This window comes from Lepisma saccharinum, chromosome 26 (genome assembly GCF_977018435.1).
Source record: "Lepisma saccharinum chromosome 26, izLepSacc3.1, whole genome shotgun sequence".
Lineage (NCBI taxonomy): Eukaryota > Metazoa > Arthropoda > Insecta > Zygentoma > Lepismatidae > Lepisma > Lepisma saccharinum.
Genome location: NC_139254.1, coordinates 3,442,574 through 3,464,046, shown reverse-complemented (window position 1 = coordinate 3,464,046; position 21,473 = coordinate 3,442,574). Strand labels below are relative to the sequence as shown.

General features: G+C 41.3%; 1 protein-coding gene across 16 annotated transcripts in view; it reads right to left on the bottom strand.

Annotated features, from left to right (window-relative positions):
* Positions 1-21,473, bottom strand: part of heph (polypyrimidine tract-binding protein 1 heph) — a 1,248,713-nt gene that overhangs the window by 321,356 nt on the left and 905,884 nt on the right. The window lies entirely within an intron of this gene.

Sequence of the window (21,473 nt, the reverse complement as noted above, 5' to 3'; positions counted from 1 at the left end):
CAAAAGTGGCGCCTGATGCGCACACCAAATGTGTTTTGCCTCCTATTTACATTACATTAGAAATATTGTGAAAACCCTACGGAACAAAGTAAATAAATTTAATTTTTATAATAAAAGTGTTCAGTTTAAAATCGAAAAAAATAGGTGGTGGTGGGCCTGCCAGCCCCTTCGGGTAAGCTACTAGCGTTAAGCCTAAACAGACACCTATATATTAATTAGGAGTTTTCCCGCGATTTCGAATGCAAGAAAAATGTGTTTAGAGCATGTACAAACCCTTTCTTGCATCAATTAATCTTCGAATTAATTGTTGCATGATGGCCCTTGTTACAAGAAGGGCTATGTTCGTTTCCAGCTCGGTAATCTCTTGAGAGAGGAGAGCTCGAGGCCCTTAAAGCTTCTTGCGTAATTGAAGGCTGTTAGTAAGGCTTTCACGTACTCCGTTACGAAAGGCTAGGGGTCTGGGGGAGTGCAAGGACAAACGTCATTATTCCGCCTTCCTCTATCCAACTGCTATTTCTGTTTGATGATTCGCCAATAAATGTCTACGTGCTGTGACTATGTTGCCATCCTTCGCTCACGGGTGTTGTAAAGTAGGTTTAAACCGGTGGTCTTCAACCCGCGGCCCCCTGGCTGTAGTTTAGCGCCCCCGTAAACCCCGTAATGAAATAAAAGAATCAGTGAACTCGAAACAGAGGAAGATATTGTGATTGATTTTCATTTTACAAGATACAGAAACTGTCCGAATTTACACACAAATAGGGAGTACTTGCGCATGTGCGCCAATGGATAATGCGGGAAGAAGTCTGGCACTATTCTGTAGACCAACAGACACTTGGCGGGGGTTTTGAATACTGTTTAAATGTCCGCAGGGCAACTCAAGATGCACACAGAGTTGCATTGATAATTTTCTTGGACTCAAGAGTTTCTACACCATGGTATGTAAAAAGGTATTAACAAACCATTATTTACACTTCAAATTATAAACTATTTCTCACTGTATGTGAAAGAGTAAAAATGTCCTGTTCTGTACAATCATACCCTGTTCATTGTTATCTATTCGGTACCACTTATGTCTGCGAACAGCTGTTTTCCAAAATGAAGAATATGGAATCAAAGTTGAAGAATCGACTGATCGACAAGCGTTTTCAAAGCTGTCTAAAAACAAATTTCTTGAAACAAAATCATGTGTGTTCCTACGACCATAATCATCCACGTGATACGATGCTGTAATGATAGCCAAGTGTCCTAATGACATCAAGATTCGAAATCAACATCCGTGCAGTGCAAGTGAAAGTAAAACACTAGAAGATTTGAATTTGAATGGTATAAGAGAATATTTCATACAATATAGTTAACAACTGCCAAAGAAGAAAACAAGGATAATTTATACTGACAGTGCTAACAAAAGAACAATGCAGGATTTCTTACGAGGAGTAGCACATAACCTAAAGTTGCAATGCATGTAAAGTGACGATATCAAAGGTGAATAAATATTGTTAGCTAAATATTGTAAAAGGTGAAGAAACCCAATGTGAATAAATATTGATTTTGTTAAGCACAGCATCAATATTTTTCTTCTTTACAATTTACATATGGATTATTTATATCAATTATTTATCATTTGCTTTTTGTTTGTGATTTCTACTTTCGCCATTTTTCCATTTGCAATTTTGCCCATTTTTTTCAGTTTGCCTTTCTTACTTTTGCCATTTTTACATGGCATTTTCTCCTATGACATTTTCTTGTGTATGAATGTTTAATGTGCTTTTTTTTTCATGTCATATAACATTGTTTCATTATGTTAACCAACCTCAATTCAGAACGTACCAATGTTCTCTGCAATAGTTACCCATGATGAAGTATTTCATAAGAAAAGAGTTCAGTAAGTGTGCAGGTGTGTCTCACCTACGTTACAAACTGTTGCATTGTGGCTTACAAACGACGAATGAAATTGGCCGCAAACATGGCGGCTGTGCGCATCCTGACGTCACATGAAACACACCTACATTGAACAACATAAACGAGTTATTTGTAAAGCAAATCTATGGACAGTCAGTCCAGCATACTTGGGGAGTGGGGGGCTAATCCTTCTCTCAGGCGAGCTCAAGGAAATGCGTCTGCAGTATAACCAGGCGGAACACAATACAATCACGGCCAACGAACTAAAAATACATCGACGTCTGGAGCCATATGGCCGACTGATCGCCACATGCATTGGGCCCACAGACGTTTGCACGTTGCGAAGCTACAAAAACAGTCGAATGGAACGCTCCACTCTTGGAAGGGGAACGTGCTGGATGGTGTAGCAGATCAGGGAGGGATGATCTCAGCCCAGTCTATTTCGCTGCACATTTTGACTCTCTGCACTCGCGTTGGTTACACGGTGCAACACAGACTTGTCTACTTTGTTGATTTGGTCTCTAGTATAGTGTATTTGGTGCCCGCACCGTTTGCACTACGTTTCGCAGCGGTGTAGTGCGTGGTGTATGACCTTCTGAACTTGAACACCGCTATCCGTGTACTTGCGCCAGCCTAACACTGGAATGCACTTGCACTGCACCGAGTGCCGAAAGGTGCAGCGAACTAGAGGCTCTTGAAACGAGAGCTGCGCCTTTTTCTATATTGCGGATGTACTGTGAAGCTTCATTTTTCTGTCTACGAAGGCATGTTGAAAAATTCTCGACCTACGTGGGTTCGAGCAAACCCGTACACAAACTAGCATCATTAATTAAATGCTCATAATACATACACCTGCCACGCAAAAACATATCCGGATAAAATAACTAGAACGTTTCTTTTTCAGGCTTCACATTGAGGATGTCAGCCCAGATTCCAGACATCAGTACATTTGAACAGCGTGCCTTCACCAAGCACTTCCTGAAGGGGCTATCGCCGAAGGATATCCACGACTGACCATGACATGGGGGACAAGGCACCGTCGTATACCACTGTGAAGAAATGGGCAGGGAATTTCAAACGTGGGCAATTTGGGCTGGAGGATGACCAGAGGTCAGGCCGACCAATTTCTGTGACCACACCCGAGATGACTGACGCCATCCAGGATGATTCTTCATGGGAGGAGGGACAATTACGCACCTGCTGTGCATTTATTTCGATATCATCGGAATGGGCACTGCTAATAAAACGAGTGTTTCGTATGCAAGAGTGCATGAATCTCTCCTCATGTGGGAAACTGTTTATCAAGTTGATAATTAAGCTAGCCCCTTTGTTTCAAGAGAAGAGGCATGTCTGCCAGTAATCTGAGGAGAACCGAACGTTCCTTTGAGAGGGTCCGGCAATGTCCACCAGAGTAAATAAAGAAGGGATTCGCAAGCCGGGACAGGAAGCTCTGGAAAACAGATTGGGGGGGGGGGGGGCACACAGCAAGGAATAAAATTGAGGTAGTGAAGCAAATTACGAATAGTTTCTTGAACGTACTTGAACAAGCCTGGAAAATTACGGGCAAAATACAGGAAAGGCATGGAGTTACTATAATAATTATGTAATTCTTCATAGATTTGGTCAAAAATGTCTTTAGGATATAACATAAATTGCATAAATATATATTTACATTATGTTCCATATTTATTTGATTTACCATTGTTTAACTAGTGCAAACCAACTTATATTCTTATTTAAATTGTTTTTCTCGTCATTGCAATTATCCGTTTCTGTACAATACATATTAATCAAAAGGATAACTTATTGGTACTGGGGTGAGAAATCATATCATTGTCTGAACAAATACTTGGATGCCATCTGATTTACGACGACAAATAGACGGGATTTTGTGTATTGAATATTTACTTTGCTGTTGATGAAGGTGAATTTCACACTGAACATTTATACAGTGGCCGAATTGGAAATAAATTAGTGCCGGTATGCTCGAATGCACAGGCCTGTCTTTTGATACAATCAACTTTTGGGGGGGTGAAAATGATTTCTTCAATAATATATCGAGTCATCATCGATTCTCATCCCTAAATGTGTCTTCATGGCATGGTGCTATACAGCTATTTGATGTTTTCTGTGCAAAACTGCCAGAAAGTTCATATCTTCGTGAGATAAAAGTATATTTATTTGTATCTGTCACATGAAAGTTATATTTGTGATATTAGTAATTTAGAAAAAATAACTAATTCCGAGGTTATTGTAATTTTTTTTTCATTAGAATCTTGTATTCTAGGCACGTAGCCATGGGGAGGGCTAAAGGGGCTAAAGCCCCACCCATAATTATCTATTTTAAATAGCGTATAGTGGTAATTAATTTTACATTCCTACCCGGATTAAGCATTACATCGAAAAAGGTTTAGTGTATAATAGTGAAACCAGGTTACATTTTTATATTCTACCATTTAATCCAAAGAATATTGATTGATTTGATTGATTGATTTAGTTTATTTTACTTCGCGTTTTGTGCCTCTTGGCTAATTTGCGAAGATGGGGATGAGTGATGAAATGATGAAATTGATGAATGGACATTCACAAACAACCAAACCCGACCGGGATTCGAACCCGGGACCCTTGGCGTCGCAGCGCGATGTGCTAACCGCTCGGCCACAGGGTCGGGCTAATCCAAAGAATAAATGGATCCGCAGCTCTCAACATGTATATCTAGCTTCTTCGTGAGAGGTTGCACAAATATAAACTTTACGAGTAAAATTTGGCCGTCACTTTTAAAGCCCCTTTTAACGGAATGTGTAAAAGTTAATAACAAAATACAATAACTATGAATTTCAGTACAAAATGTAAGAGAAATAATGGACAACAGTTGTGTTGGATATGCACTCATGCGGTGGATTGAGTAGCCAAGTCTCCCCATTTTATAATAATAATAATAATAAATTTGGATAAAAAATTATTTTTAATAGCTTATAATAGTTATTATTGTAAAATGACAACCGTGGTAATAATTATTATTGCCATTGTTATTTTGACTAATCAAGTTCCATCAGTGGCCTGCCCCGTCAACAAATATTTCTGGCGACTTCTGTGCTGAAGGGATGATCCCCCCCCCCGAAATAGAATCCTGGCTACGGGCCTGTGTATTCTATATCTGCCCATTACAGTACATTTGTAGACAGTATCACCTGTACAGGGGCTGTTCCTGGGTAAACCAAAAGAAAATCGATGAGTCCTCTCGAAGGTGGAAAAACTTCCGGCTTGACCAAATTCCCAATGTAAAGGATTGAGAACTATTATCTTGGACACACTGTGGTCTGAAACAATTATTCGGATGATATAATGAATAAGTATTTTCAGAATCCCATGGATTCCTTATGGGGGGGGAGGGGGCGCACGAACTTTAAGTTACGGTGAATCAAATGGGAGTTGGACTTTTGGGACGACAGATCAAATCTTGTGAGAGATGATACGTTTTGGAATAGGGTGATATACCCAAAGCTCCATCGCTTTTATCACTGTTGTCTGCTACCTGAGTTCGTAAATGCGCGCTATAATAAAGGGGGGATTCGCGAGCCCCCGTTTGTCAAGCGGGTCAAGGAAGCTCTGGAAAGCAGAAGGGGAAGAAAAAACAAAAGCAGACAGCAGGGAGTAGCTCCGTACCTGCATATGACTGGAAAATTATGGGCAAAATGCAGGAAACGCCTGGAATGATTACAATTATGTGATTCTTCATGGATTTGAATTCAGTGGCCACAAAAAAGTTTCCAACTAACTTATGGGTTTACTAAAACCTGTTTTTCTCCTCGTTGAAATTTTGCAGTTTCCGTAGAATGTACAGAAGGTTGTCCGCTTTATATCCGACCATTTTTGACAGGTACTCACTTTAAGAGATACCGCGCCGCCACCACCGATAATGTTCTATCGGACCCCCAGCATTGTGGACAAGTTCCGGTGCAGGACAGGCATGGGAATTCTGTCCCACTCCTCCCTGCAAGCTTTCCATAGACCATCCAGGGTGCGCGGGCGGCGATGTTGAAGACGTCGTTTCAACAGTTCAAATGCGCAAAAATCCATTGGACTGGCATCTGGGCTTTTCACAGGAATGTCTTCAAACGGAATGACGCGAATTCCTAACCCTGTTGTTGGTAATATTGCACGTAAACCATGAACTGTTGTGAAAGGTCATTCATGAGGACTTGGGCGCGAGGGAGGTTGCGGTAAAATGGATTCGCACACCCTCTCCTCTTCATCTTTTCTTCATTCTACCGTTTACCTCGCGAGTAACATTTCATGGCAAGAATCGGCAGGGAGTTGTGGGGCACAAATAAAACAAATGTTCCGCTTTGTAGTCGACGAATGCATCATCTCAAACATTCTCCAGCTTCAATGTTGAACTCATCTCGATGTTATCGGTGTGTGTGCAAACTCGCTACATCATCATTCATATCGTCGTTGCGACTACTAAGACAAATACCCCAAGCAGTGGTTTTTGCAAGATTTCAATGTCGTGCGAATCTTCACTTTCCCTTTCAGTGGCCTAGTGCATCCTGCAGTGATATCAATCACGCCGGCCGCACTGTGTATTATCCCCTGCGAGCCGGGGTTCACAAGAGAGGGGAGGTGGCTCACTCGTAGAACGCTGTGACTTCCTAACCCAAAAATTACTGGTACCTTGCCGAGTCGAGGGTAATAGCCAGCGCAGTGCCAAGAAGCATTTTTTGCTGTCGTGCTATGCGATGCGAGCGTTGGCTGCTGGCCAGCGACGCCTCCGGCACCTCCGTTCAGACTTTCTCTTCTCCAAGGTCAAGGGCGGCCTCGGGGCTGGCGGTGGAGGTCTGCGTGCCTTCGCACAAGACGTTACACAACGAGACGGTTCTAGGTAGCTCATACCTGTTCCTTTGCGCAAAAGGCGTGTTTGTAATTTTTCCATCAACAGGGTGTTTGGCAAAACAACAAATTTTGCATGTATTTTTCTTAACATTTATTTCTTTCGAAAATTCCAGATACAGCACAGGTGGCCATTATACACTGAAATTGTCAACAATGAAAACGCAACAATAAGCAAAAAATATATTGAAAATAATAATTAAAAGTAACAAAATAACAAAAAGAATAGCAAATTGACAAAAAAAATAAGCAAAAGATGGCATTATTTGATATTATTTACAAACATTTCTTCTAATAGCAGACCGAAAGGCAAACTCTGCGGAAAATATTTCGATTCTTGATGGGAGGTCATTGTGGTAAGTCTGTAAAAGAGAGATCTATCTCTTTTGATATTGTAGTCTTCGTTTCTTTGTAACATGTATTTAATCGCCTGGTGTAGTCGGAAATTAAAAAAATAGCTTTCGAGACCGGAGGCAGCCACTTCGTATTTCCCCAATTGTCTCTCCGACGCTGGGTCAACACCGAAATATGGGTGGGAGATTCCCACCAGGGATCGAACCCAGGACCACTGGCGTCAATGTTGAGAGCGCTAACCATCTGGCTACGCATGTGTCCCTAAATGTTGAGCAGACCGCAAAAACGTATCTTACAGAACAAAGACGAGTTTTGCAGCTTCTTTTTCTCTCATATCTCTTTCCTACCTCAGACTTGTTAGCCTGGGAGACGTTGAAGAGGCTAAAAAAAACATCAAGGTGGACAACTTTCACATCCCAAGCCCCAGACTGATTGATTATCCCGAAACGTGGTCGGATGCAAGTGGATATTTGTTGAAGGGACCGAAAAATATTCGGCAATTTCTTTTATTATTAGTTATTTATTTTATTGTTGCAACAAACTTTGTGGTGGGAACCAACCAGCGTGAGTTTCATACGAGTTTCCAATTTCAAAATGGGTAGAAACTAAGAAAACCGATATACCGTAATACACTGTGCGGTTCTAAGTATCCTACAATGTAACATTTAATGACCCAGGTTTAAAACCTATAACATTTACACAATATTTAGAAACGCTTAGCATGTTTGCATTCTAAGGAAACATAAAATTATACGCCAACATAACTATGGAACTAGTAACAGCGAAAGCTTGACCAAATTTCTATTCCCAAGTTCAAACTTAACGCCCATCCAATCTACCTACAAGTTTCTTGACAACACTTTAATACTTGTAAAATATCAGCACTCTGCCATGAAAACTTTAAGTGGAAAACAGCCTGCTGTTGTCTGGGCTCGGTGAGGTTTGTCAGTAGCTGAATGGTGTCCTCCTCTAATGCACAAAGCTGTATGCTTTCCTATTAGATGACTGGATCATTAATGGACATGGATGATTTTTGAATTGTGCTTGTGATTACTCTCTCTCTCTCTCTCTCCTCCTCTTCTTCTTCCCCTTCATCCTCCTCCCAGAGGTAAGCCAATTTCTTTTCTCTCTCTCTCTCTCTCTCAAGGTGAGAGAGAGAGAGAGAGAGAGAACTTTTCTTCATCTTCTTTTTGAAGAAGAGAGAGAGAGAGAGAGAGAGAGAGAGAGAGAGAGAGAGAGAGAGAGAGAGAGAGAGAGAGAGAAAAGAGAATTTTTCTCTCCTCCTCTATGTCTCCCTCTCCCTGATCTCCCGTTACATCCCGCAAAATCTCTTTCTCTCTCTCCCACTTACCCATGACCCCCTCCCCCCAAGGGCGCCGACTTCCCGAAATTTCTGTGGGTTCATATCAATGGCGGTTAGATCTGTAATTATCAAATATTTTATACTTTAAACAACTTACATGCCCAATGATTCCAAGAGGCAATGATATTATCAACACGTTACTAAAAAAAAATACCACATTCATACAAATTAAAATGAGAAATCTTCATAAATGCAAATAATTTTAATTGTATTGCAGAAAGAACTATGCAAGGATTTTGTTGTGAACAGAAACTACAAAATGACTAACTTTATGTACCAAATAATAATAACAATAATCATGACATGTTAACTTTCAATATAAAAAACATTCCTTCTTACGTCATTTGTAGTTCTGAATTTGTTTGCAATTTTTGTAATGTCAATCTTTTTAGTCATTTCTTTATGAACATGCAAAATTGCCAAATCATTCAATATTTTTTGGGTCATTGTTGACCGCAAAATCGTTTTCAAACGTCTAAGTGCTGAAAATGACCATTCAGAGGTACAAGAAGTAACAGGTATAGTTAAAATCACCCGTACAAACTTCACAAATTCTGTGAGCATTTCACGCATGGGACCACTGTTTTCTCTACATAAAATATTTGTAATGTCTGACAAGTTGGCCACTTTTTCTTTGTTCGTTCTGCACACATCTAGAAACATGGCCCTGTGCAATGTTAGCTTGTCTTTATCAAAGTCTGTCACATCTCAATGTTTTAATTGCTTATTATTTTTTGATAATGGCAAGTGAGAAATATTTATTTTATTTTGTTTGTATCAAACTAAAAATCTTGTGGGTGCGGCGCACACGCAAGATTATTTATGTGGGTGCTCGAGCCCTGGAGCACCCACGTAGTCGGCGCGCATGCCTCCCCCTGTCTCCCATCTCTCCTTCATGTATGTTCTCTCTCTTTCTCTCTCTCATTTCTTTCATTACAACCCGTAGAAACTTTCTTTCCTGAGAGAGAGAAACAGACCAGAAGGAAGGAGAGGAAGGTCCCTCTCTCTCTATCTCTCTCTGAAGAAAGAGGAATGGGAAAAGAGGAAGAAAAAGAGAAATAAGTAGAGAGTAAAGAAAAAAGATCCCCCAAAATTCCAAAGAGCCCCTCTGATTCCTAATCTCTCTCTCTCTTTTTATATCCCTTCCTCTTCATAGAGAGGAGAGAAGAGGTGATGAAAGAAAAGATAAGTAAAAAGAAAATTCATTTCTCTCTCTCACACTCATTAAGAAGGAAGTCTTCCTCTCTCTCTCTCTCTCCGACTTCTGCCCCCTTTCTTCCTTTTCATCGAGGAGAGAGGGGGGAGGGCAACCTGGGAAGAGGAAAAGTAAAGGAGGGAAGAAATGATAGAGAGAGATTCTGCACCCCCCCCCCCCCCGCCTAGCGAAACAGGCGAGAAATCTTATAGCCTACTGAAATCCCCGCCACCCACCCCGTCAATTAGCACATACAGGGTGTCTTCCAACAACACCGACATACTTTGAGACAGCATAAAGACTAACAACGTCGCTTACTGGAATTGCGATCCTTGAGGCCATAGTTCGACGCTACGAGATCTACCTATACCCTGTCCCATATATCTTTGCAGCAAGGCGCGCATGGCGTCAGCGAAGGGGAGGAAATCGAGTGGGCAGAGCGAAGCAGTACACGTTGATGGGAAGGCTGGTAACCGCAGTTGCTTTCACGCAGTACCGTTCCATCGCACGTGTTCATTGATGGAGCCCTCTCGTTCGGCTGCTCCAGGGATACTTGGGACAGGGTATATGTATGCAACCACGACGATGACAATCGCAAAGAACGTAGACCGGAATTCGAACCCGGACCTTTGGAGACGTAGCGCACTGTGGTAATAATCACTACGGCACGCTACATTCCAAAAGAGAATACAGTAAAACCTCGTTATCCGTCCCCGCGGCTACTACTCTCCCACACGTGCCATTATAGTTGCTTCAGTACAGTCACCGCCAATACATACTCGCTTGTTATGCGTTTTGCCTACCTCTATGGCAATAAATGGATTATAATAGCAAATTTTCAATGGCAACTTCTACCACGACGCATTTCAGGGAAGCGAGTATTACAGGATATTGGTGTCCCACTTTAATTGTTGGTGACGACCACATTCCTACGCAAAAAAAATGGTCAAATGATCTTCGCGATTAGCCTAAACTGGCAGAAAAGCGAAGTAAATTTTAAGAAATCAATCTCTCGAAGGACAAGGGGGGGAGATGAAACTTGAACGCAACAGCCAGCACATAGTTGAGCGGGAAGAAAGGGGGGACGTGAAACAATGGGAACAGCCTGTTGGGAGTATGGAAGGGACGTCAACATTCTTCCTTGCATTGCCGAGTCTTATATCGGTCTAAGAAAGAACGGACCCAAAGTCCACTTACTCACGGGTTCGGTTGGCAAACATGTGTAACTTTGACATTCCGGAGCGCTGAAACATGCGCCGTGTTCAACCTTATCGTGCATTCCTTTAGTGCAGCATACACAAGTAAGCAGAGGCCCTCATGTGCAGTCTCCATATTATGAGGAGACGCAGCCCGGTATTGTATACTATGTATACACACACAGTTGTCATCTGTTGATGACTTTATCAAGGATTCTGGTATATTTTCTTCGTCTTTTTTTGAACGCCTGATGCATTGCTCAGATGATCATGGGTTTCATAAGAAAAGAAGATAAGTCATCTTTGATAGGACATTTTTGAGGGGGGGGGGTCATGGCATGTTAGCCGCGGTAGCTCAGTCGGCCTTCGTGGCGGAGTGGTCAGCACAGATCAGTACGATGCCAGAGTTTCCGGGTTCGAATCCCGGTTCGGACATGGATGTTTGTGTTCGTCTTCCCTGAGTGAAAATAATTTTTGAAGTAAAGAGTCGGACTACCATGCGCGAGACCCAGCTCCGTATAAAGTGGGTACCTGGATTTCCTGGCACTTTACCTCATGGGATGTTAATGAATTTTAAACATTGTTTTTATACATTAGCTTCCTTTCTTGTGTTTTCCCGTGAGAAGGAACATTTATTAATGTTTTAAATTTCTTAAAAACCTACGTACCTGTTTATTAGAGTGATTACTTTCGTAACGCCTGCAGCTGACAGCACGAGACTAGCGAGCGAGCCTTCCCACAGCCTACAGCGTGAGCAAGGGAGGCTGCGATTGGGCTGCGTTGAGATGAGGCCAGTGGCTCGCTAGTTGATTGGATGCTTGGAGATTTGTAACTCGCTTCCAAGCTGCAAACGCAGGGATGTTACGAAAGTAATCTCACTCTACCAGTACGAAAGTTTCAAAACAACAACTTTGGTTCCAGGAAATCTGGAACAAAGAGACCTAGTGAAAAAAAGTGACCACCAGTAACTTAGAAAAAACTCGTGGAAAAGTAGTAGCCAACAAAATGATTGTGGTTTTGAACAAAAATGAAGGATTTCAATTGTTGATGGCTGGCTTAGAGGGACGCAGCGAATTGTTTCAATTTTCAATTGTGAATTCAAACAATGACATGACTGCTCCAAATATGCGCTTATTTAGTACATTTTACATGGGAAATGCATCTGAATTTGAAATATATGTTTATTTTTAACTTAAGGCAAGCAAAGTAAGCACACTAACTGAGCGTTTTCTTAAGTGTTACATGGGCCTACATTCGGACTTGAGCGGCGTGAAACGAAAAAGTTTGGGAACCCCTGCTATACACTATCTCGGGAAGCTCTGCAGCAAAGTCGCGCATACCAGTGGAGAAAACGAGTGGGCGGAGCAAAACAGTACACGATGCAGTTGCTTAACCCCTCAACGCAATCCCCTCCCTTGCACGCGTTCATTGGCCATTTCGAGTCACTACCTGCGCAGAGACTTGATTTCGCTCGCTCGCTTGCTCCACAGTTTCCAGGGACAGAGTATAGGCTATAATGTATGAGTCGAGCCAAAACAGATTCGAAAATATTTCCGACCACCCAAAAGCTCTATCACAGAGCACTTGCGAATAAGGAACTTGCACCCCGACCCCCTGAAACAAATTACAATTCCTGATTTAAAAACGCACTGTTCTTTCACCAGTCTATCCCTTTTTTTAACCTTCCAACCCCCCTCCCCACTCGACATTCTTAGAAGCTTCCGGTTATGAGCATGGAAACTCCAGGCACGGTCTGGAAGAAAGCCCTACCCTTGAAGATGTAGTCTGTGAAAAGCTCCCGACCTCATTTTTCACATCCTCTCAGAGGGGGAGAATTCTCTGCCACGAGAACAAGGGATGCAGCATGCAATGCCGAACGGCAGTGTTGCCACCGGTGTATTTTAAACCCTAGAATCTGGTTAGCTACAATCGGGATCACGAAGCACCGGTGCTGTAACTTCCAAACCTCCCTAAAATGGATCGCTGTGAGGAGCAAGGCCGCGCATAACGGTACAGAAGGCTGAAAGCGAGTGGGCGAACCGAAGCAGTAGATACAGTCGTGTTCATTAGTTGCGTTATCTCGAGTCACTACTCGCTCACTCCAGATAATCCCGGGGTGCAGTATAGATGGAATGGCGTCTGATTACGCATTTACAAAACCCACGTTGAAATCGCAACTGTACTCGTGGCGCGTGTCCCACATGACGGAACGGACCATCATAAACCACGTCGGGTGGTACAGTCACGAACACTTCTGAGTTATAACGATACTACTTGCTGTCAGTGGAACACATTAAAATCGAGATGTGTCCGTGACTGTACGTGCATCATACAGGAAATAAAGAGCCCATTTACAAAAGTGCCAAGCCCGGGACTCGAACCCGGCAACTCCGGACAGCGAGATAGAGAACCGTTGCGATAATTCAGGCCTACGGTAACGTGGCTCTCTTCACGAGAGCGAGGTTTACACGTGGCTTAGTGTCGGACGCAAAGTTTCAATTCCACATGGGCGCTCTTATACTGGGTGAGTCTTTTAAAAGAGGCCCCGTGGAAGATGCGCTCCTTGCATGTAGGCAACCTTGGTACACCGAAGAGAAGAGCGGGTTAGAGAACAGTCCAGGATATCGGTGCCAAGCATATTCGACGACATGACAAGACATATCCTGGACTGTTCTCTAACCCGCTCTTCTCTTCGGTGTACCACGGTTGCCTACATACAAGGAGCGCATATTCCACGGGGCCTCTTTTAAAAGACTCACCCAGTAAAAGCATATACTCTTGCTACACTATCGCACTGTACAGAGCACATGGGTGGAGAGCAGAAATGTCGATTGAAATAATGTGATACCAGAAATGCCAACCAATTTGGTTGAACAAATGCTTTCATTCACCATAAGAAATACATGCAGAGTCTGAACACGCGGATACCAGCGTTGTACTCTTGCAATAAACGTGTCTCGGGTTCGATTCATGGTGGAGGCACGTTACACAGTGCTTGGGATCGCACTTAAAACTGATTGAATTATATTATTGTTATATAGTATCGCTTTTCTGCAACTTTTGGTTAATCGCAACGACGAGGCTTGGTGATATGATGAAACTGATGAAGAAAAGAACCATCCCCAGCTAGGGATTCGAACCCGGGACCTCTGACGTCGTAGCGCGCGTGCTAACCATTCCGCCACGAAGGTCGGCGAGAGAGAATTGAACCATTACTATTCATGATTGTGTCATGTTTAACTGATACGATTGGGGAAACGACTTTTCAAAAAGGAAATTTACCGGCCGCGATCTGCCCAGGGTCGAGGAATGGCCATATCTAAATCTGGATATAGGAAAATTTTATATGTGGATGGATATCCGTTAACTGGATTTTGTGGAGAATCTCACTGTTCTAGTACACAAACAAGGTTGGTTTTTTCCCCCCGCTACTGAATAGCATTTTGAAAGAAGTGCCCTAACAGTTGTACCACTCGAGCATTTTCTTGAAGATGCTGAGGAACCAAAAAACCGCAAAGAATCATTCCGTTGAAAGACTGTGGTTTGACACGTTCCGTCAGTGCCGGCAACACCGCACGGAGAAGACCCGGCCAGACAGTCGAGAATCTACCATGCAGGGGTGGGCTGTTGCGCGCCACAACAGTGCATCAATCCCCCTTTCCTCCCCCGGCGAGAATTCTCAATTAGAGCCACCTACCCTACATTCATCCTCGACTGGGGAGCGACACATTCCTTCACGCGGCGCACCTCGTCAGGCGAGTGAGCCGAGGGAACAGTGTTGCCATCCTCCACGCGAGAAAACTACAGTTTCCATACACGGAGAGTAAAACAATACGACTCCACGAACACTTTTGGTGCGTAAAAACACGCAGAAATGAATAACATTAAACTTTTAGCAGCTTCTTTTTCGTGTGACGAATAAACCTCGATTTGATGAAGTTGATGTAAACAAAACAAAAAACACGCGACTTATGAGAAATTATTCCGTCCCTTGTATAGTGGGGCTTGAATGAGCATAAAAACGTCGTGACTGAGATATTTGGATACCTAGACGATATTTTTGAAATCTCGAAGTGTCCATATTATCGACGATGGCCCGTTATAAATAACCTTGTGCTTGACGAACGAACTTTACTCCGATCATTTTCGCTTGTTTTTTGTTCCTCGATTGAGATGGAGGTGCGGGTGACTGGTTGGGAACTATAGACTGCAGATAAAACCTACTTTCGCTAATTCAACAAGCACACTGTTCTCTGTAGCGGCATATTATATATTATTATTATTATTATTATTGGATACAGAGTTTACACTCCAACCAAACATTAACCTGTAAACATACATAGACACTAGTTTCATCAAAATTTAGCTTACTCAATTCTGCGTTAAGGTATGATAACCACATTCTTTCCGAGTGTTCCTGAACGATTTTATCGTCTTGATAAAAAGAAAAATCCCCTTCTTTTTGGTTTTCTAAACGAGTGCTCTCTTTGAAATTCTATAAATACAAAATTTGCCGTCAGATAGTCATGAAATTGAAATCCAGTGCAGGTAGAAAGGTGTTAAATACACGTACAATTGTTAATTTTCAATATTTCTGTCAAAAAATATTCTTATCAATTTTGTGAAACAATCTTTTGTTAGTACTGGATAGTCCTACAAATACGATCGTAGTATTTCGTCGAATATCGGATAATCTTCTATCCGGATTTCCTGACATTCTGATTGTTTCGATATTCGAATTCTCAGGACATCCATACCCGAATGCGTGCATTGTCTGGAAAATTTTATCCGTCTCACAGGCTATCCATACATTCTTTTGTTCGCAATTTTCGTTATTTCTCTGTACGTAATTTTCCACAAATCCTTCATCAAATCTGTTCTATCCGGATATCCGTTGCGTTAGAAACTGATATCGGATAATTTGAAATCAGGATTTTGTGAAAATCCCTACTCTACACCAGGTTTCAATGCAATCTGTTGCTTCGAACGGGCTGCAGGTTGCTCTGAGGGTGGCAATTTCAATGGGGTCGTTCATTGCCAAACTCTTCCGGTGGCGGCGCCACCCCTGTTGTATCACTAAATAATTTCGTTCGTCATTTGGTTGCCCTAAGCTTTACACTGGAGCACGATCGGATGGCTTTTCAAACGTTATTTACAATGAAGGTAAGAATTTCTCGTGTAAATCTATAATACAAATGGGTTTAGCAAAGCTTTAAGACTATGTAGCCAGTCATAAATTTCCGAAACTTACATTCTCCTGAACCTAAGAATTAATATATTAAAGCGCAACGGAATTGTTGTAAAAACAAGCTAAATATAGTAAGTTTATGCACAAAGAACACTAAACTTGACGTCATTTGGGTGGCATGTTGAATTCAACGGCGGGTACGAATCGAAGAAACTCCCAAAATTATAAAGAAAAATGTATTAACATATATTATACACTATGACTGACATTATGCCCTATCCGATAATTTAAAATTAATGTATGTATTCATTGTATTAAGCAGATACTCTTCCTTCGTATTTTCGTCCTTTTTCTTGGTAACAAAAATTCTAAAATTATAATTCCTGTAGATAAGATAGCCCTGGAGATTGCAAGACATGAAACAAGAAAACATATTTTTTGTAATAACTATTCTTGACGATAAATGTGTGTATATAAAACAAAAGGCCATATTTACTAGCTACGTGGAAAAAAAGTCAGTTATTAAAAACAACTAGAGAAATAGAAGTACAGTCGCGCGGAATTATTATGCATTATTCTTGACCGGATTCTCAACAATAGATCACTTAAATTGTGAAAACTGCAAGTGACGTAAAAAAGTGCTGTGCAAATTTTAAGGTTCTTTGAGTTCCGATATCTTTTCTGTTGTTGACGATACTGTTTTCAAAAGTCTTACTTTTGCAGTACTGACTATTCAACTATCATGTTCAGATCTTATTTCTGAGGTTAAGGTGATATTAAACTTGCAATTTAATGTGATAGCAGCACGTTAGGCATCAAATTTCCCAAGTACTGTATTTAAATGGGAGAACAATTGCCGATCAAAAGCGTGGGGACACAACATGGCTGCTGCCACCTATAATAGTTTGCTTTGACCAGGCACATTGTGGGTAGCTGCTTATTTCTTTACTTCATAGAACATTATTACCAGAAAAATTTGCTGAACTTGAGTAACTACAGGGTGTCTAATAAAATAAATCCAAAATTCTTGACTTTTCCACGACCTCTTCTCGTTTTCCCTCGACCTTAATTTCACCCTTAACGCCAGTTAAGATGAAACTTGAAGCAGCTTTTAGCAAGAGAATTACACTTGCTTCATCTATTAATACATCCTGGACTGTATTTGTAATGCTACCGAGGCTCTGGCGTCTTGTGATTGTCCCTTCATCCATCTTATCTCACAACCAATCACTTCATCTTCGCGATTAGCCAAAAGGGACGGAAAAGTGAAATAAAATAAACTAAATCAACCAACCAGTAATTGTGATAGCAAAAATACTTGACAAGTATAATTTCCTTACTTTCCTTGATATTCATCACTGGTAGGCATCCTGAACTGGCGGTCTGCATGCATGGATTATGTTAATTATCCAGATATCATCAGTTTCCATGATATTGTGACCATACCTCGTTGCATCCAGGGTAGGGGGTATGCGCAAACCCTTTACCCTACGTGGCTATTGTGCCGAAATGACCATCGCAACCTTTTTTATTTTAAAACCTGTCTGCGTGAAGAGTGAAACCATGGGGCAGGGAAGCGTGGAAAACATGATTTTTTTCGCGTTTCAAATTAACGCGTCTGAGAACAGGTAAGGCCATCGTTTCCGACGCACTGAACGCGACCGGAGAGACCTTGAAGATCTTGAGGTGACCGTTTCGCTTCGTGCTCCAAAGATGGCACCCGCAGGCATTTCGCACGAGGTACTTCCAGTGTTGCCATCTGCAAGGGAGTTTTCCCAACGATGAATTCCCCCTCAAAACTCCATAGCCCAACAGCCCTCTAATGGCCAGGGCGGGTTTTTGATGGGGTGATACGTGGTCCCATCGCCGCTGTTTCCTGGTCTTCGTATTTCCACAATTACCCTCACGAAATTTCGGTGAGAATTGAACCCGGGACCGCTTGCACCGAAGGCAAGAGCGCTAACCATTTCGTTAGCAGAAGCAGAATACATTCGAGGGTATTCGCTTATGTCCTGGTGTGTCTAAATAAACCAGGGTGTATTATCAACGAATTTATTGTTTCCCCTGCTTTTTCTTTCTTCAAATTATGTATTTATAATATACAATTACATATATATTACAAAAGAAAAACAATGTAAGATATAATTTAGTTATATATTTTACGTTACAATAAGTTAAATATGTACATCAACACTTATTCTGGTATCAAGAGCAGGACTTCTCTGTTAGCGTATGGATAGTTTGGAATTTGATGTTTAGGGAACATCGTTCGATATAGAATGCCGGCCCTGAGACACCTACCTAAGAGAAATCTGCTTATAAACTTAAACATAAATACTCCAGAATCACGTAGATACGTTGCAGATATGAAATTTCTACATAAGATAATTAATGGAAACCTAAGATGCAGCATCCCACTCCACGAACTCTCCCTCAGAGTGCCTAGACATAAAACACTGAGCAAGGAAACTTTCCACACTGCAACTCCAAGACTCTCACTCATTCAACGTTCACTATTTCATAGGCTACCAAATCAGTTCAATGTCATATCAAACCAAACCGATATATTCAGTTCATATCCATCTTTTATCACAAACATAGAAAAAATTCTATATAAGTAATGCTTTTGTGAAACATATCTGTTTACCTTGGAACTGTCTCGACTTGTTTATGTTTATCTTTATATTTGTTTATTTTATTTTATCTTGTTTCGTGTGTTCATTTTAACACTAGTGTACTGTTTTACTGTTGTTTGTTTCCGGTTTAAAATAGCTTCTGCTGTACTGGAAATTTCAATAAATAAATAAATAAATAAATAGTTATGTTTATCAATTTATCAATTTCGTGATACGGAGATGTCCATATTGTTATAATGGGATGTTATTTATGGTTAGTTATTGCATGTATGCTATGTTCTATATTTTATTCTTGGGGTTGCAAGAAAATAAAACCCTACAGGGGTCCAAAACAGTTTAGTGTAAAAATGCTAAGGGTAGGAATTTAGTGAAAATTGTATGTGAATGGTTTGCAGAACAGGTAATATTTGAAGTAATCCGTGTTTATTCGTTTACCTTGTGTATATGGAAATCAGTATTGTGGATATGCAAGGATACATACATCATATGATAGGATACATACATATAACGCAAGGACGGACGTATTTAGGGCGAGTCCAGGGGGTCTGGCTCCCCCACCCCACCCGATACACTTAATAATTGCACAAATTAATTAATTAAAAATATACTTGTTCTTTAACAGAGGCTTATTTTTTCCACAAACTATATTAGAAGGCAATGATTATATTGTGATCATACGACTTTGAATGACAGTGCCAAAAAAGATATATGCAAGATGTATTACTATTTACAACGTAACATTCATAAAATATCACCAGGAACTTCAATTCTCATCAACTGGATCTAACAACCTTTTTTATTTTCAATAAATATTCAATTCTTTATCTACCCGACATTAATTTCCTTACCAGGGCAGTTGTTTTTACAAATTTTCCCTACCTTAACTTCACGTAAGCTAGACAATGAATACGTGCTGTTATATCACTATTCTTACACCGTCCCTTTACCTATTCATGTAATAAAAATATAACATTAATTTAACAATAATTTGGTTTAAACATTATTTTTATTTTGAGACACTTGTTTCGGAAACCGTCCCATCCAAGAAACATATTTCTATATACGTGCCTGTTCTAACGTAATACCGGGGAATATTATACGGCAGTGTGCGTGAGGCAACACTGAGCTCGCTGCTCCTTTCGCTGATTAACGCAACACGCACGACACGCAACGGCGCTCGTAAAAACGAAGAAAAAAGAGAGCGACGCTTGGGTGGCTTATATTGCGGGCAATACGTACGGCGCTGGTCGACGACTTTTTCCTTGGGGCGTCACGGGCAGATTACGATCTACATCGCCTGGCGCGACGAGTGCATCTGGGAACTTTCCTCTCGTCTGTGGCGTTCCTTTGTTTCGCACGGAAACGTCTCCCTCCGGTGGGAAGTTCATGCGATCGGGCCATGGGAAATGCAGTCGAGGAATAATGCAGAAATTCCTTCAGCTCGCAAAGATAAAGGTGCTCGGAGACCGCCAAAGCTTCCGACATTTTGGGGCTATTGGTACGCGTAGCTTCTTGTACAGCGTATATTATATTACATACTAGCTGATTAAAAGGCGTCGCCCGGGTATTTATTTATCCAAATCTTGTATTAGACAAAAAATATATACTGTAAAATGTAACTAATTTTAAATGTGATCGTGAATGTCACCAATTAACTTAGCGACTCCGAAAACTATGGATTAGACACTAATTTAGGTCATTTGTGCCATTTTGATTTTTCACCCCCTCTCACCCCCATGCGATAGGTGATAAACTTGGGAGTTGAACCGCATTGGGAGTGTCACGAAAACTATGGATTCCATTCGCAACACAGCCTGAATGTTAGACAAGCCTTGAAAACACTATCGTTGTGCGGATTGCATAGAGTCACGGATGTCTGTCTGTGCGGAATTTAATATCGATGGTTCGATTATTTTTACATGTCACCCCTTCCCGGCGCACTCATAGGGGTGCCAGGGGTATCTTACCCCCCAAAATATTATTTCCAGATTGCAAGTGATCCGTGTACCAAATTTGGTTGAAATTGCTCCAAGCGTTTGTAACGGTCGGATTGACCATTACCGGTTTTGGTATATTGTAATAATTAATTGCTGGCCAGCTACAAGGTGTAGGGTTAAGTAATATGTTTCCATGAGTGTATTTTTATGTTATTATTGCATGTAAGTGTATATGCTTATTGGATTGTGCTTTGCTGGATGTTAGATTCCCCTGTTTCTTACCTCCCCGGTTGAGGGAGCTAGCAGTCTTTCAAAAGACCGTTGTAGTGGAATTTTCCAACGCTACGGGGTCCACGTCCACGGACGTTTACACCGACTATAAAAAGAGCCAGTGGGCTTTAGCGAAAAAACAGTGTTTCCCCATTGATCAACGAAAGAGGAACGTCTCCTCAAGTTTAGTCCACTTAGGGTGGCTAGACTGGATATAACAATGTAGCATCTGGTTATGCCAGCCCCTGTTGTTGTCCCAAGTCCCCTTTTAGAAAAAGCTTTGATTATGTGGATATTTCCGTATTGAATAATTGATGCCCAAAAGAAGGAGTGAAGGCGTAAGGAAACGCATTTGTAACGGAATATCATTTAAGCTGAGGATAGGCCCACCGAGCTAGTTATGCTAACTCGGTGGTAAGGGAAGTGCCGATGGTTATGCCATAGGTATGCAAGTATATTGATTTAGAGATTTGGTATTTTTGGTCTATGCAAGACACTCATGGAAACGCTCTGTAAAATATGTATATATATATAACTACGTA